Source organism: Vanellus vanellus, assembly GCF_965231255.1.
Source record: "Vanellus vanellus genome assembly, chromosome: 4".
Classification (NCBI taxonomy): Eukaryota; Metazoa; Chordata; class Aves; order Charadriiformes; family Charadriidae; genus Vanellus; species Vanellus vanellus.
This window is the reverse complement of record NC_138909.1, coordinates 74,706,232-74,723,752: the sequence shown is the minus strand read 5'-3', so window position 1 is coordinate 74,723,752 and position 17,521 is coordinate 74,706,232.

The following is a 17,521-nucleotide window of genomic DNA, read 5'->3' as shown; positions in this document are numbered from 1 at the left end:
AGACTGTCCAGTAGAGCCCAGCAACAGGTCAAGAGGCAATGGGCACAAATTAAAACACAGGAGAGTCCACTTGAACACAAGATGACACCTTTTTACTGTGTGGGTGGTAAAACACTGGCACAGGTTTCCCAAAGAGTCTGTGGAGTCTCCATCTGTGAAGATACTCAAAATCTGATGGCGATGGTCCTGGGCAACCAGTTCTAGCTGACCCTGCTTGAGCATGGGGGCTGGTCTAGATGATCTCAAAAGTTCCCTTCCAAACTAAATGGTTCTGTGATTGTCGTGGTTTGGCCTCAGCCAGCAACAAAGAACCAGGCAGCCGCTCGCTTGACTCCCACAGCCGTGGGAAAAATCGGCAGAAAAGGGCAAAACTCGGGGGTTGAAATACTGTAAGTTAACAGAATAGACAAAGGGAAGAAGAAAGAAAAACGATAACACCGCTAAAGGAGTATAAAGACGCGAATACAGTACCGACCGGCCCCGTCCCGCCGCAGCCCGCCCCCGAGTGGCGACTGCCCCCCCCCGCCCCGGCTCGCGCCTCTTATAGCCGGGCATGGGTCACGTGGGATGGACTCCCTGCCTCCCCCGCCGGCTCCCGGGGGGAATTAACCCCATCCTCGCCGGAACCAGGACAGTGATTCTCTTGATAACCAATAAGACTTCTCTTGATATCCGATATGACTAGAAACAGTTTTTTGCAAGTCGCAGGCAACGCAGTCTGTAGTACAAGGGGATCAGCTGCCACAAGAGAGTTTTCAACTCCACGTTTGACATACAGATGTGAATGAATAAGCAAAGTTGATGAGCCAAAGGTATCTGAAAAGCAGAATTTGTTCTTCAGATGTATTCAGATAAACCCCAGGGCTATTGTCCCTGCTTATATGAAAAGGAGATTGGTAAGGACATACTTTGGAGAGTTCTATTACAGTCCTCATAGTGGATGATTATGTAAGTTGTATACTGTACTACTGCATTTTTAATAGGGAACAGACTGTCACCACCATCTTTTTAGGCAGCAGACTACAATCCCCTGGCAAGGTAAAATCTGCTGTTTCCACCAAGTTTCTGCAGGCATTGTGGAACAAGCTGACTTGGAAACTGCTGCCTTGTGCCTAGAGGAAGATAATTCTTCTATCTTGCTTCACAGGTCTGGTAGGCACACAGCTGAAACTTGGGAGGAGCCAGAAGCTGCTAATTTGCTGATTGGTATTACCTTGCCTCTTTGCTTTCTGCTTATGCCTTGTCAGCAAGGCAGCAGGGTTTAAAATCATACCCGATTTCTTTTCCAAGCCTTTGAGAACTTGATACTGTGGGTTTTGGCAAGACTGAAAAAACAGACAAATGCGTGTTATTTAACTCCAAAACATTATCTCTGTGTCATCTAGAGTATGAATTGATAAAAGACCAGCTGTTATATGTTATGCAACTCTTACCCCATATTTAATAGAATTTAAGGAATTTTGCCCCCAGTAAGGAGATATAAACTGAGACTTACCCATACAGGCGGGCTTTACAGCACAGCAGCTAATGTATGATAAGCCCATACCCTAGATTATCACTCATAATTTAAGTAAACAGTTTCTGCCAGAATATTGCAATACTTGTCTGATCATTCATCATCTGCTGTTTTGTCAACAGTGATGAAAAAATTAGCCAACAACCATCATTACTTGTGGATGTTTAGGAGGAGGTTAATTTCAACTAGTCAAAAGGGATTTCATAATTAATATATTTAGAGATGTGAAGGGATCCTGACACTCCAAAAGTTCTAAAATGACGTGCATGGGATAGGTAAGAGACTGTATGTTCAAGTGATGAGGTGCTCTCTTCCTACATAAAAATGGAGCTGAAAAGCTGAAGATTATATAAGTGTATCAGGAAAGCTGTAGATTCCTCTCCCATCTGCTTTGTTTGCAGATTTTACAGGGCCTTGATGTTACAGCAATAAATAAGTATGACTGTGTTTAGCCTAATGACCTTCTCTTGCAAGGACAAATCTTTCTTAACCATCTCTACAAAAGGCAGAGCAGAGCAAAGGACCATTGCAGTAGAGTGTCAATATAAGGGCTGGAGAATTTAATACAAACTTTGTAGTCTGGCAGGAACTTCCAGTATCTGAAGCTGCATTTTTCACTTTCAGCATGGCAGAGAACATACTGCCCTGTTCTCAAACACTCATTTAACTTTATTACGGAATGCCAATATCAGAACAAGCTGTCAACCACGGTTGTAAAACCATAGTATTTACAAAGTGATGTAACATGAATTCCATTTTGACTTCAGATTCACAAGATACAAGCAGTCTTCTTATGTTGTCTGCTTTTAAGGCAACAAAATAGTTTAGGTCATGACAGTTCTCTACATACACAACACATGCTAGAAGAAACAGTATGGAACATACTATATGCACCAAGTACTCTACAACATGCTACTCCATGCTCACATTACCTACTAAGAAACACACTATAATGGAAAAATACATGTCACCATGAAATGGTGATGAGAGAAGGTGACAAGAAACATGGAGTGAGAGACAGGTTTTCTTCATAATTACTTTCACTTGAAAAGGTGCAGAGATATCAACAAAGTAATATTGATTTCAGTATCACTAAGTCCCCCATGGTTTTTACTCCCAAGTCCATTCGTGTTTTAACACCTCAACCCAAAGGAGACTGTAGTATAAAAAACACAAGGAGGAAATCGACAGTCCCTAAATCCACATGGCTGGGTGCTAGGGAAGGGACATAGCAGCACAAGCCAGACAACGGCAGCTCACAAGTTTTAAAATAGCTTATTTGGAAATTGTCATGATTTCGCTTTCTGATGATTTCTTTACCCTTAGCTTTGCTTTCAAACTAATTTCTTTATGTTCATCATTAAGAAACTCTATTCAACATGGAACTTCACAATTATAAAACCTCTGGCCTTCCATACAAAGGTAAGGTAAGATGCCGTCATTGAGTAATCTTTCACCATATGTAACCGCCACTACACTTAGTACAAAGGAATGTTTATGGGTTGAATAGAAACAGTTCAGCAGAGCTAGACACCAGTGAGAAGATGAGACATTTAATTAGAAGCAACATTTTGAAGAAAACACAAATTCACCTGCCTATTACTGTATCACCAACTAAAAGGCACGTCTACCATGCAAGGAAATGATGGGAGCTGGGGGCATTCCAACCCGCTCAGTCACTGTAGTTTATCTGTACTCAGATCAAGAAAGTTAAACTATAGTGCCCAAAGATCTCTCTATACATACTAGAGGTTATTTCTGGCAGGGTCAATTAAACTTCATAAGCATCTTCGCTGCCACAGCTGGAGGACTTCAGATCATGAACTGTTTTATTTCAAACTAATTTAGGTACTACATACTGCATTGCCTTCTGGCATAAGTTATAAAGAAGATAATAATAACAGTCATACATCAGCCTATGCACAGCACTTAGTGTAAATGTCAGCAGTTAGTTACTATAAATACAGAAAGCAAACCATTTCCACATGTGAAAAGTGCTCAAGTCACAGCCCACAGCAGTAAGGTTGTAATGTGGCTCACCTACAGGAGGTACTATAGTGGCATGATTAAAATGGTGAAAAACACACTCAGTGTAAGCACAGGCTAATCCAACATAAACATATCTTCACAGCAGAACCACTGCATTCCTTTCCTTCAAAGCATCTGATGGATGCTAGTGTTGCATGAACACTAATAACTTATCACAACTAAACACATACCCAACATTCCTTCCTTTTCTTCTGTTGGTGACTGATTCAAACTAAGGCCATCTACTGGAACTGAATGTTACATGATGACATAGCACTACCTTGGGTTATTTCTTTGCAAAAGGCATCTATATCCTTGCCCACCATACAATGGAGTGCTAGAATGCTGCCCTGTCAGGACTCCTGTTACAGTTCTGTACAGCCTCGGCTTCTTTTAAAATGTATTCTTACATCATGTCCACTCTGTATCACCTGAAAAAGGATTTCACAGGCATTAGCACAAAATGCAAAGCTAATTTTACAGTTCTTTATCACCCCTTGCGGTTTTGTACCTGATTTCCCTACACTGTTCTTCTAATGAGGGAAACGTGTGTCTTAGAAACTATGCCAAGGAACTCTTCTTAAGAAAGAGCCCAAAGTAATTTACAGTGTATGCAAACTGTAATTTCGTATCTTATGCCCGGCCAAGATAGCTGTATTTAAAGAATGTGACAAGTGCTTAACTTTGCAAGCATCAGTACAGGCCAACCTTGACTGGAAAGCAGACTTTTTAGGTTTGTAGTATTTAATTTTCCTGGTATGAGCTTAGTCAGCAGACCCAGATTTGAACATTTTAACTTGAAAAAATAAAGTAAAATTTCACTGCTGGGAAGTCATCAGGTACCACATTTAAACAGGGCATGTAAATGAAAGCTATTCTTACTAGTTACTAACTGTTAAGTTTCCAAGTTATCTCAGTATTTCACTGTAATAGACAGGAATAATGAATTCTCTCAGGCTGAAATATAAAATAAATGGGAGTATATCCAAGTATACAGTAATTTAGAATTCTTTTTTTTTTTTTCCTTAACTACATGGTAACTCCTGATTTTTCATTTGTCTTGCCCTCTTTGGAGTTTTATAAAGCCTCTTCAGAAATAGTTTTGCAATTGTGTTTATTCTGTTTGTTGAAGAAACTGTCCAGTCATTAACAGATGGGTTTGTTGAGGTAACACTGACAATATGACATTTGAAACTGGACAATAATTGTAAATCAGAACCACAGCATGAAAGGAATGGGGGTTGCAGATATAGGAAGTATGGATTTGGTAGGCAAGTAATTATTAATTAGTTAGGATAAGGAAATTATCCTAAGTGACCCAGACCATTTAACTGTCAGTGAAATTCATGGTACTTATTGTATTAAAAGAGATATCGCTATCAATGAAATTAGCTGATCATTTTTGTTTAACCAGACACAGCACCTGAAACTACTGAAATAATGTGTAAATGGTTCTTAAAGTTTATATTTAAAAGTTTTGCCAGATAAAATATATCCATGCTATACTACTGAAATAATCTGTAAATAGTTCTTAAAATTGATATTAAAAAGTTATGCCAGTGCTATGCCTGCCACAGTGTTCTAAGTGTCTTCTGTAATATACAAGGAAATTCATAGTATAATTTAAGAGTGTGGCATGCCCTGAGGGGAGAAAAAGTATTTTCAACAAAGACAAAACATCTGCAAAGACACTTATTTATAGAGGCATGTGATAAACAGACTCATGTGCTCATTAAGTTAAAAAAGAATAACATTCTTTTCTGATGAATTAACAAAGCTACCATGTATCATAACTTAATTAATCTGAGTTTCAAGATTTCTTATTTATTCCGTATTTGTTCTGCTTTGGTTTACATTTGTGTAGCAACCTTCTTAGTGCTGTAACACAATTCACTATGCTGGTTTGAAAAGCAGTCAGCCACATTTTTAATTTCTAGCACAAGTAAACTAAGCTTTGTTAACAGGTAGACTTTCTTCTGAGTAGCACTTTTTAATCAAAGGTTACAAAGGTTATCGTGAGGATAATCTAGGCAGTCAGAAGACCAAAGACCAACAAATCGCTTATTTTTTAAAAAAATTTCTTATGTAAGTATGATGGCTGAGATCCAGTTCTCCTACTCTGAAAGCTACTCTGAGTCAACAACGCGGTAGACATTTTGGAGAAGTTACAACAAACTAAAAATATGAATTCTTATTGCTGTCTTTTATGCCTGACAAAAAGTTTCTCTTTTGAAAAATTTTTCACCAAAAATTATTTCAGAAAATGACTTGCAAAACCAGAGTAACTAATGCAATATGCTTTTTCCTTTGACTTTTTTGGACATCAAATATGCTGTCAGAAGGCAGCAGGCTAAGCAATGACTAGCAGGGTCATACATGCTTGCAGAGATAACATTTAGAATTGTAGGCAGGAAAATAACTAGAAGAATTAAATATAAATAAGGTCAGTCTGAAAAACAGGAAAAAGTTTCTCACATGTCTGGACTTCTACTAAGGGACGGTTTCTCAAGGAAACATTGCAACTCTTATTCTGGGACATTTAAAGCTCAAAAGGTGAACTCCAACTCAATGTAGCCTCTGCGTGGCAGAGAGAGGGACCGCGGGGCCCAAAGAAGACCCATTCTGTCTTCCATGACTGTATAGCAGAGAGTTACTGGATGTGAGCTCCTACTCACCTCCCAGGTTTAACGAAGAACCAGAATCCACTGTCACACAATCACTAGTTCTTTTAGACACTTTCCTCCTTCAGCCATATTTCAGCCATACCATAGCCTTGGTGAACACAGATCACTTGACAGGAAAATAAGGTAAGGTTTGTGGGACACGCATTATCTTCTACAAGACCACCTGATAGAGTTAGAAAAAAAGACAAGTTTAGGGCATGCAATTATTTGTTTGGGTTTGAAAGGATAAATAAAAGTTTGAACAAATTAATCCCAGTTTATTTTACTTATTTTTAAAAATTGGGCAATTTGAAAGAAAAATGTGATTCCCCCATGGCAAGGGAGAGCCAAGTAATTAATAGGCAAAGAATAACACAGAGAAACAGTACAGCTACTGATAATACCAGAGGTTCTTATGAAAGACAAACAAAGAAATGATGTGGAAATGATTAAAGATCTTCAAAAAATTAAACACATTTAAATAACCGTCATGAATTCCAGTATCATGAGACACAAAAAACAATTACTGCTTCCAAGAAAATATCAAGAGAAATAATTTTCTTGGTAATACCATTACAGTTGAAAGAGTTGATATATTAACACTGAAGAACTGTACAATAACTGAGCCCTGAAACCACTCAGTAAATCATTTAACAGAGTTTAGCAGATAATATCAGGAAATGCTTAAAAAATATCTCTCCCCCCCAAGACACAAATCGCTGCATTATGAGTCTGAGATATTAAAGAATTCTTTGTTAGCATTTTTATAAAGTTGAAATATTCCAAAGTTGATTAAATTTCAAGTTGTTCAAACTTTTTGTACATTTAAAATTTACATCTTGTAATCTTGTTGTTTTCTTATTTATTTTTCTCAGAGTTAAACAGTCAATCGCATACCCAACTTAAGGAGCTGGCATGTAGATCTAAGGTGTGGCAAGAAGTGACATAAGTAATTCATTAGGTAACCTCCGATCCTCTACTCAATCAGCGTCAGTGTGATATTTCTATTAAAATAGCATTTCGGAAACCAGCGTTCTTCAGATGAGACTAAGATTCTTGTCCTAATAATTTTTGTAAGTTTTAATGAGTTTTTGGGAGAGTAGAGATGTCCATTCCAATGTCAAGAGGTGAATCTCATGTAAATGTGTATTTTTGGTCTCTCAAATCTTTGCGCTGCAATATCAACTAGACATTGTGCTTTACTTCTTGTCCCAACAAGTCATATTGCTGACATACAGCAGCTTGTTCCACTCAAAAAGTGGGGGCAAAAAACCTCTAATGCTTCATAAATGATTTACTAAATGTATCTTGAGATGAAAGGTACATACGGAATGCAAGATAAACATATATCTTAAACAAGGGAATAATAGAAAGTGTAAGTTTTTGTTAACAGTTTGCAGCATGTACTGTTACAAGCATAACCAAAATCCTAGCTGTGTCTTCAAAGACTGAGGTCATACCAACACAATTCCGGAAAGTCCTTTTTGCACTACTGCTGAAAGCTGTATAATGGAGGTATTCTTCATGGTAAATCTTATTTTTATTGCTCTGTAACAGCAGTTTTTTTCAATGCTGCACTTACCAGTGTTATGAAGAGGGAATATGCTAATGCCATTTGATATCCTCTGGCTTTGAAAGCATTTAGTACTAAACAGTGCTGTATAAGACAGAACAAGAAACACCAAACACCACCAAGACCAGGAAGGACACCTGTCAAACACGTCACATTGTTTCCCTTAAATACTCATGGTATAATGTGAACTCTGACTGTATTTATATTCTGTTGCTGTAAGTCAGTTTCTTCCAATTAATATGAGAAGTTGAAGTTTTTCTATGACTGTTTCCACAGAGCTTCGCTCAGGCAGACATGGGTCCATTACTGACATTATTCCACTGAAACCACATTATCATGGCACAAACATGAGCTGCCAGAAATTGTGGATTTGCACAGAGGCTTTGGGAAATCTGTGAGCAGGCTTTAGTATATGGGAAGACAGACTGCACAAAGAAACACCACTCAATGAGCCAAAATTTAACATCTTAATAGTTGCTACATCCAAGCTAGTGCATGCTTTTTGAAAATACAGATCTCTAGGCTTTGCTAATATGAAAACCTTCTTTGAGGGATAGTTTAGCTATGATAACTATTATGAAAACATGTGTTTGTTTTATAAAGATTAGGCATTGATTAGAATGAGTTCTTACTACAAGTATAGAATACATATTCATATTACTTAAATTGACTGTAAACCAATAATGTTATTTTCCTTACTGAAACCAGGTTAGATGTACTGTAAGGTTCCTGTAAAGCACTAGAGAATACCTCTACATCTTAATTCTTCTCTTTATTGTCTTGCAGTTCTTCACTGAAACTCTCTTGCGTACCATCTTCCTATTTGCCATCATTCCTTTCTTTGTTATACATTTTCCGCTTGTACCTCTCTCTGCAACTGAGTCAACTGGTTGCTAATATGTACTTACTCACTAATTTGGCAGTGATGGACACAGTCGCATTTTATAAGCTTCCAGAAAGCTGTGGGGTTTTGATGACCCAATCATTCATCACAGGCCTATACTTCTTTTGGCATTAGTTTTCTAACCAGAACTCATTGGATAGGTTTCCAACTGGCAGAGCGAATTCACATTGCACAGATCACCCTGAAGTTTGTGCTTGGTAGTCTCTGCATGTAGTATGTGCTGGAGTAGACAGTAGTGTGGTGAAAATAGCTTACTCATTTGGCACAAAAGATATGATAATGCCATTCATCAGAAAAACATACAGATGGCAGTTGGATTCTCTCAGCAAGGGTCCATATTCTGTATTCTCTCTCTCAAGTAAAGTTGTCTTGTTTGGTTTTCATGATGATTCAGCTGATGCTGCCTGGTGGGCAACTACAGTGCTAAAAGCCTAGTGGGGACAGAGAATACAGCCTGGCAGGCATTCCAGTACTTCTCTGATGTCCAAATTTGCACTTTCAGTAAAAGCTAACACATTTCCAAACACATCCTTGCCTATTCTGACTTCCTATCCTGAGATCTCTGTGACATCCTTCATTCTGTTGTCATCTGGAAACATTTTATGCTTCTGTTTGAACATCAGTTCATAAATCTCTTTTGAAAGAAGGATCATTCCGAAGACAATTCTTGAACTCACTGTATCTGCTCTCTTGCTTTGTGTATGCTCACTATGTGATCAGGAAAATCTGTAAGACTGACTGATTGACAGACTGGCAAATTCTACCTAATTAGTACTCACCAGATTTAGCCAGTCATCTTTAGCACTTCAAGCAATGTTCTACCAATGTAAGATCTTGCTTTTCTAATTCTAAATACCTGACGATTTGCATGAGTCAAAGAGATGTATTCAATGGTATTATGTCTCATTAATTTTAAAGATATTTTAAATCTGAAGTGAAAAAGTAATGTGATTCAAACTGTAAAAAACAGTAGACATGCAAGAAAAACAACATTAGGGAACACAATTTGCATTCTGGAATCTATCTTGGGAAAAACAGCCATTGAAAGATTATTACACATTCAAAAAAATCTACCAAACAATACAAATAAATTATTTACTTAAGATGGGTTCACTTCAGAAGCAGTTTATTACTACCTGCAACTGCACCACCTACCTAAATGGGAGTAAAATTTAAAAATAAAAAAAGAAATTAAAAATATTTTTTTCCTGTTAGTTCCAAACAGAGTTTTTTCTCCATGAAACAAAACCAGTAATAAACAAAATAATTTTAATACGCTGTCATACAACAAATAGATAAGGTACCTACCAGCCCTCCCTCCCCATCTGAATATCAGATATACACAAACACAACACATTTGCTATGGTAAAGACAGAAATTGAGCCACAAAGATAGCTTGCCCCATACAGTACAGGGCATCTACAAGAAAGGCAGGAATAAAATTCAATTCTTGCAAGCCCCTGTTTTAACCACATCATTCCCTTTAGGAATTCCCAGTAGTAAAGAAATTGCTTTTGATATAGGGGTTTTTTTTCTCTTCAAAAAAAGCTCTAACATAAGAGCAAACACTGTCCTCTGATTTTTTTGAAGCACTTTCAGATTTATGCTGGCCTAAATGTGAACAGAAGTTGCCCTATAAGTTTTAGAAATACTTGGCTAGACAACAAACACTGCACTTACATAAGGCCATATAATCACCTGACACTTGTAGCTGCCTCGCTGTTTTTCCAAGAATTTTAATCCTCTTTTACTGAAACTATCCCTTTAGTGAGCAAATATGTTTATTCTATTACTTATATGCTTGCTTTGGAGACAAATAATTTCATTTATCAAACAGAAGAATAATATTTTCCACTGTCAAACATCAGAAATCAAGAGACTTCTTTGTACAGCAATGTAGAGCGTGTGGCTTGTCACATAAAAGGGCCCATTCCTCAACTGTGAGCTCCCAGCCTGCTTCTACATATCTAAAAGCCTTTCTACAGAATAATGAAGCCTCCCAGCTCTTCCTTCCTGCCAAATAAATCATCGTGCCAGCAAGCAATGCACAGAGCTGGTGCACAGCAATTGCGGGACTGTGCAAAGAGCAGACCAGAGATAGCTGCTTAACGGTCAGGAGGCAGAAGTAACTTGAACTTCCCATTATTATATGTTTTGAGTTTATAGAATGTTTAAATATATAACTCACCTATTCACTTTGCTTTAGTTCATATTTTATGACGGATATAAAACGTAATGGTTTGACCCTAGCCCCATGAAGTCAACGAAAGTTTTAGCTACAGACTTCAAAGAAACCAAAATCTGTCTCATTATTACTCAAAATGTTTCCAATTAATGACTACACAATTGGAGCTATTCATTAACAATGACTTTGGTGTCTGGCTTTTTGCATGTGTAATTTCCACTTAGATCCTTTGTAATAATTAAAGGTCGCTACAGTGACAACAGAATGTATTAAGAAGTCTCTGAACCGCAAATTGTTGAAAGCTAAAACAATAGGGAATTACCACTTCATTTTGAAAAGGATTATTGCATGTTTTGTTTACAACAACAGAGTAACAGATTGGTTCAGATTGGAAGGGACCACTGGAGGACTTTTGTCCACCCTCCGCTCAAAGAAGAGTGAACTACAGCAGGTTGTTCAGGCCACGGCCCCTCAGATTTTTAATACTTTCAAGGATGGAGACTCCACAAGCTCTCTGGGCAACCTGTTCCAGAGTTGGACCACCCTCACAGTAAAAAATATTTTTCTTATTTGAAGTATTTCAGTTTGTGCCCACCGCCTCTTGTCCTGTCGCTTCTTTGCAGTGGTGTCACCTTGTCGTTGTATGTATATTGGGGAAATATTTGGAAATCTCCACTGTTGCAAAACCACCAGCGTAACTCCACCTCAGCTGTACAAAAGATCACTCAAAACATCATTCACTGTCAATCACTAGTGTGTCAAAACAAATTTAAATTCCCACCATACTCCTACATAAGCACTTCCTACTATTACTCCTGCAAGCAGTTTTCCCCTAAAAATACAGATCTATCATATAACACTTTTATACTGTTTGAGGTTCCAGAAACCATAAAGGGCTTTTCATACAAAAGGGGCGGAGGGTGGGTGAGAAGATGAGCTGTGCCTTGGAAGTCAGAGCAAACTCTTAGAAAACAACTTTTAGTTCTGTAGCAACATAATCCATAAAGTAGGAGGAAAGGAGGAGAGCGTGAAATTAATGGCTGGGAAGAGCTACTGATGACTCCGCAGCAACTATCATTCTGCGCATTCCAACGCTTTCCTCCCTTAACGTCAGCAAAGCAGCAAAAGGAAGGGATTACAGGCTGTACACGGTGCTGCAGATCTGGCACAGACGGAACAGAGAGCGGCTGCTCCCAGCAGCCTCATACCCTTGGCATCTGCTTCCTTTGCCGATGCCCAAAGACAGCCTTCAGTGGAAATTCCTCTAGCACAAAACCAACTGGTAGTTTGCAGCTACACCAGGTGTTTCATTGTTCTTACAGTTGTACAGATACAATGGTTGAGGTGAGAGCAAAAGGAACAAAACAGTGCACAGGGACTCCTATTGCTACCTCATCCCATTCTGCTGTGGCACAACACAACCAGAGGCCACCAAAGGATGGAATATGTAAGGACAAAAGTCAGTCACTTAAAAGCAAGTACAACCACAAGAATACTCTTCTGTGTGAACATAAGGGATTCCATGTTCTTGCCTAATGCCTGAAACACCTACAACCTGTAATAGGAAAAAAGCTTTGGTGACCCAAAACTCAGCTGCCTTCCATGGGGATTATGCAGATCAAGTACAGAAACTGTCCTGTGGTACTCATGAATTTCAAACTCTGACGACAACCCCAAAGGAATGAAACATAGAGCTGCAGGAATTTATTAAAATTCCTGCCTAATTGAAACAGTTATGCATAATGGAATGAAAACAGTTAAAAAATGAATCTGTTGTTCCCTGTTACTAAAAAATAGTTTATTCTTTTGGTTGTTTTCAATAACTGCACTATTCTGCTGAAAACAATCTCCTCAATAGAAAAATGTAATTTTTAAAACTTCACTACTGAACTTATCACACAAAATAATTATTTGAAAGGTTGGCAACAATCTCTATTTTTGTCTTTATCTTCACTTTCCTAAAAGTGCAGTTCTTTTACATCCAAACATGCTTTGTTTCTGGGATGCATTATGTATGACAGGAAGTAATTAGAAAATTGCTTAAAATCTTAGAGCATCGGTTTCATGCAAACAGAGCTGACTCCAGTTTCTTGCTTGAAAGATTTCTTGACAAATAATGCAGTTGTTAACTGCCAATTTTCTAGTGGGAAAACTAAACAAAATTTCAAACTATGATATTTTGTTTTCTCCATCTCATCTGAAACATTGTTTCCAACTAATCTATTAAACACTGACTATATCTCCAACGCAGCACATTTACCAAGTTAAGCAGGAATTCAAACTTCTATTCCTTCGATGGGCCAAACCTGCAGGAAAATAACATCCGCCTACAGATCTGAGAATTTTCTTCTGCATCATGAGAAATACATTCTGGCCATAGAATCTATCTTGTACAGCAGAACAGGCACATCAAACCCCTCTAAAATTGCTGTGCTGTACTGACCAAAAATGGAAGATGGGGAAAGTTGAATTTACATGAAATAAAGCAAGTTAGGCCAGCTGTTAAAAAGACAAATAAAAGGAAAGCCAGTTTTAGGGATGTGTGTTTGTGCATCCATCTGTCTGTATCACTACTGAGTGGGCAAAAATTAAAAAAATTAACTTTTGTTGTAGCTGGAATGAAAGAAAAAAAAATTGGACACTGCTTTAGAAAAAAAAAACTTCCTGATTTCATTCAGTATTACCTAACACCTTCCATGAATAACAATGAAATTTTTTATAATTATCATGAATTTGCTTGACAATTAATTTTTAATTAATAATTAATTTTAATTTGACCTTATAGTGGCCAGTATCTAAAGGGAGGCCTACAGGAGAGCTGGGGAAGGACTTTTTACAACAGCATGTAGTGATAGGATAAGGGGGAATGGCTTCAAACTGAAAGAGGGGAGACTTAGAATAGATATTAGGAAGAAATTCTTCACTGTGAGGGTGGTGAGGCACTGGCACAGGTTGCCCAGAGAAGCTTTGGATGCCCTATCCCTGGAGCATCCCATGGGGCTTTGAACAACCCGGTCTAGTGGGAGGTGTCCCTGCCCATGGCAGGGGGGTTGGAACTCGATGATCTTTAAGGTCCCTTCCAACCTAAACCATTCTATGGTTCTAACTGCTCTTGAGCAACTTCAGAGACTTTTTTTGTAGGGCCTGCTCCTAACTCCAAGAGCTGAGCAGTGGAACTGCAGGAAAGTGTCTCTGCTGCTGGAGAAATAGCAGTGGCTTCTCAAAGGGATATGTACATTTTGATAGGGTGGTGCTGTCAGTTTGTAACACGGGCTAAAGCAGGAATACAGGCACGCACAGCTAAGGCATACTGATGAAACAAACGCTGATTTCTTTGGAGGGAAGCTCCTGCATGTTACAAACAGTTCAAAAGATCCTTCTCTTTCCTTTAACCTGTAACACAGTAGTGATCCTGACCAGAAGTCCATTGTACATCCAGGAGCTAGTGACCCAGACAGTAGTTAACCACCAGGACGGTGTTGCACACCCACTTTGGCCTTCAGGCCTGTGTTGTGTGGCATATATCCCTTGGCCGCAGGATAAACCTCGCCAGCTCATCGCAACCGTCAGCTCCCACTTGGTACCAGTGATTCCACCACCCGCATGTTCTCCCCTTTATCAAAAAGGGCAGCAAGGAGCTCTCATGTGAACATCCTGTCTGTTTGACAGTAGAAATGATGAATCGAGCTGTTTACATGTAAAAAAAGCCTATAATAGCGCAAATGACCAAAAGGGGATAAACCTTTCTAAGACAGGACTCGCACAGCACACTGCACACTGATGGCAGAGAAGATAAACTACCGAAATTTTTGGAATGCAGAAAAGCACACTGTATCACTTTTACAGGCAGAAGTACAAACATTTTCTTTTTTAAACATTTAATTGCACTTGTTACTCTCTTCATTTAAAACTCTACTTAATTTTTGTTTCAGAAAACACCAAGCCCTACAGAAGCTAACACAAACTGTTTTTAAAAAGGTTGTAAACACTTTGTTCACAGATACATATATTTATATATGCTAGCACGTATTTTGATTTTAATAGTCAGGATAATGACATGAGAATTGTAGGAATGAAGTATGCAGTGGGAACAATAAGAGAATCTAAGATAAAACCCAGTATTCTGAAAACCAAAAATTTCCTAAAATTTAACTGACTAGAGCACCTAAGATGATGACATCGTAAAAGTGCATATTTAAAAACAATGATCGATCATTCTGCAGACATTGTTATTTCTTAGGTAAATCACCTTAAAAATGATGATTTTAACGATTTCTTAAAACTATCATTCTGGGAAGAAATTGTTATTTGCAGTAAGAATTGATAAAAGCATTACGGCTTTCTATTGAGATCTATAGCAAGGTTGTAATCGCCTTAAAGTGAAGCAGCATCAAGACTGAAGAATTGTTTCAGATTTACTGGCTCCTGTTATCATTCATATTCTTCTGTTTGGGGCAGGAAAGGGAGGATCAGAGGTTCTTTCCAGATATCATTGTGCTCTCAAAACACTGTGGATGCAGGGGAATCTGAGCTATGGTACAACCCGAACACAACCTGTATTTTGCTTTAGGTGACACAAGAAAGTAGGAAAGTAGCCACATCCATGACTCACCAGCTTTCCCCCCCCCTCTGGAAAGAGGTGATTTCAGTGAGAAGAGAGACAGCTCAGACCCACTAGCGTAAACATAATCAAAGAGATTTGCAGTATGTCTTTCAAAAACATAAATGAACTACCTTCCCTTTTCCTTCCACCTCCTTCCCAATGATTTTTTTTTCTACCTAAATTTCTCTCTTCAAATACCCAATATTTCTGTTACAATGTAAGCCTTTTTCAATGAGAAGGCCATTTGGATAAATTGGAATACAGGCTGCCACCTTCTTTGCTCACATTTCACCTTTCTTGACATGCAGACTCTGATATGCCATAATCTATCACCATACATCTTACTCGGAAACCTTTCATGCTGATGTGTTATTGTTTACTTAACCATAACAGTTTACTTAACTCAGCTACTCAGCCTAAGATATGAATCAGCCCTACAATCAGTATAACCTGCATTTAAGCCTGGAATCAATTACTGGCCTGACTATTAATTTTGTTAATAATGTTGCAGAGCTCAAGAATTCAGTGAGTCTGATAGCCTCCAGGCGGTAGTACTGTAAACATCAGAGTATTCCACTCACCATTTTTATCAAGGTAATCCAGGTATCAAAACAAGCACCTCGGAGAGTAATTTTTGATATTTACTACTGATGACCCAGAAAACATTTTCTTTTCTAAGAGATGAGATATCATGCATAATAAGCTTTTTTCCTTCCTTTTCCTGTGGCTTAAGAATTAGTTTTACAATACAGGCATAGTTTTAATGCAAATATGATGTAATGACTACAATTCTTCCCCCTTATTTTTAATTGTGTAAGAATGAACAGCAATAACTATTAGAAATTAAAAAAGAACTCTCTGTTTTGACAAAATATATTCAAAACCAAACATAGCCCAATATAATTTATCTCAGAGGATGATCATAAGTAGATGCAGAACATTGACCTCGATAGCAAGTGAATATTAGAGAATATATATATCAAGTGACAATATTAGAAAATAGTAGTGAATATATAAAAAGATATCAAAACAAATTGTTCTTTAAATATCTAATTACAACACAGAACACATAACCCAAACATTATCTTTTACTCTTGCTACACATTCTTTTAAAAATAACCAGCTTGCACTTTTTCTTTAATGTGAACTCATTAACACCCAGAAAAAATATTTTACTATATGCAACACAACTGTTAGCCGGCAACTTTCAGCTCAAGGAAAACATCCTGATAAACTGGAAAAATGCCGACTTATTTGCTTTTTGCATAATTTCTTAGTGAGCAATTTTTATTTTAAAAAAATAATCTTCTTTATTAAAAGCCTTTTTAGTACTTCCTTAGCTAGTATTCTGATTTTCTTCATTATTCAGCTACAGTCCTGCACTAAGAGCTTGAACTTCAAGAATAAATAACTGATTATTCAGAGTTCTGTATCTCTAAAGTTTAGTATTTCACACTGTAAGTACATTACCATTTGAATAATTACAACATATATTAATAGGAGCAAATATTCCACTGAATGTTTATCTATTTTGAAAATCCGTTTGATTATACGTGACTCTCCTACCGGGCAACAATGGCAGAAGGAAGGAGTCCAATCAGTCCAAGGATTCTCTTCCTAAAGAAAAGACAAATATGACTCATGTCATATCTGGAGCTGAATTACATTTTTAAACTGGAGAAACTTAAAATAATACTGTCTTGATCACATTTCTAAGTTTGTTGTCCTGCACACGTAGAAACATTCAGCTATCTTTTGGAATGCACAATGACATATCATCATATATGGGAAAAGAAAAAATAGAATGAACATGAAAACTGGGAAATGAGTGACTCCACTCATTGGTGTTTCTACGACAGTCAATGTATTTCCACAGTTTCAAAGTAAAATTGTCAGATTTACTGAACTCCACTCATTAATGGCAGTTGATATTAATGTCCATACAAACATATACACATATATCCAAACATGCCAACATTAAGTGTGACAACTATGTAGTATTTTATTACATTCAGTCCTGGTACAAGTAAAGGAACGAGTTAACCAGAC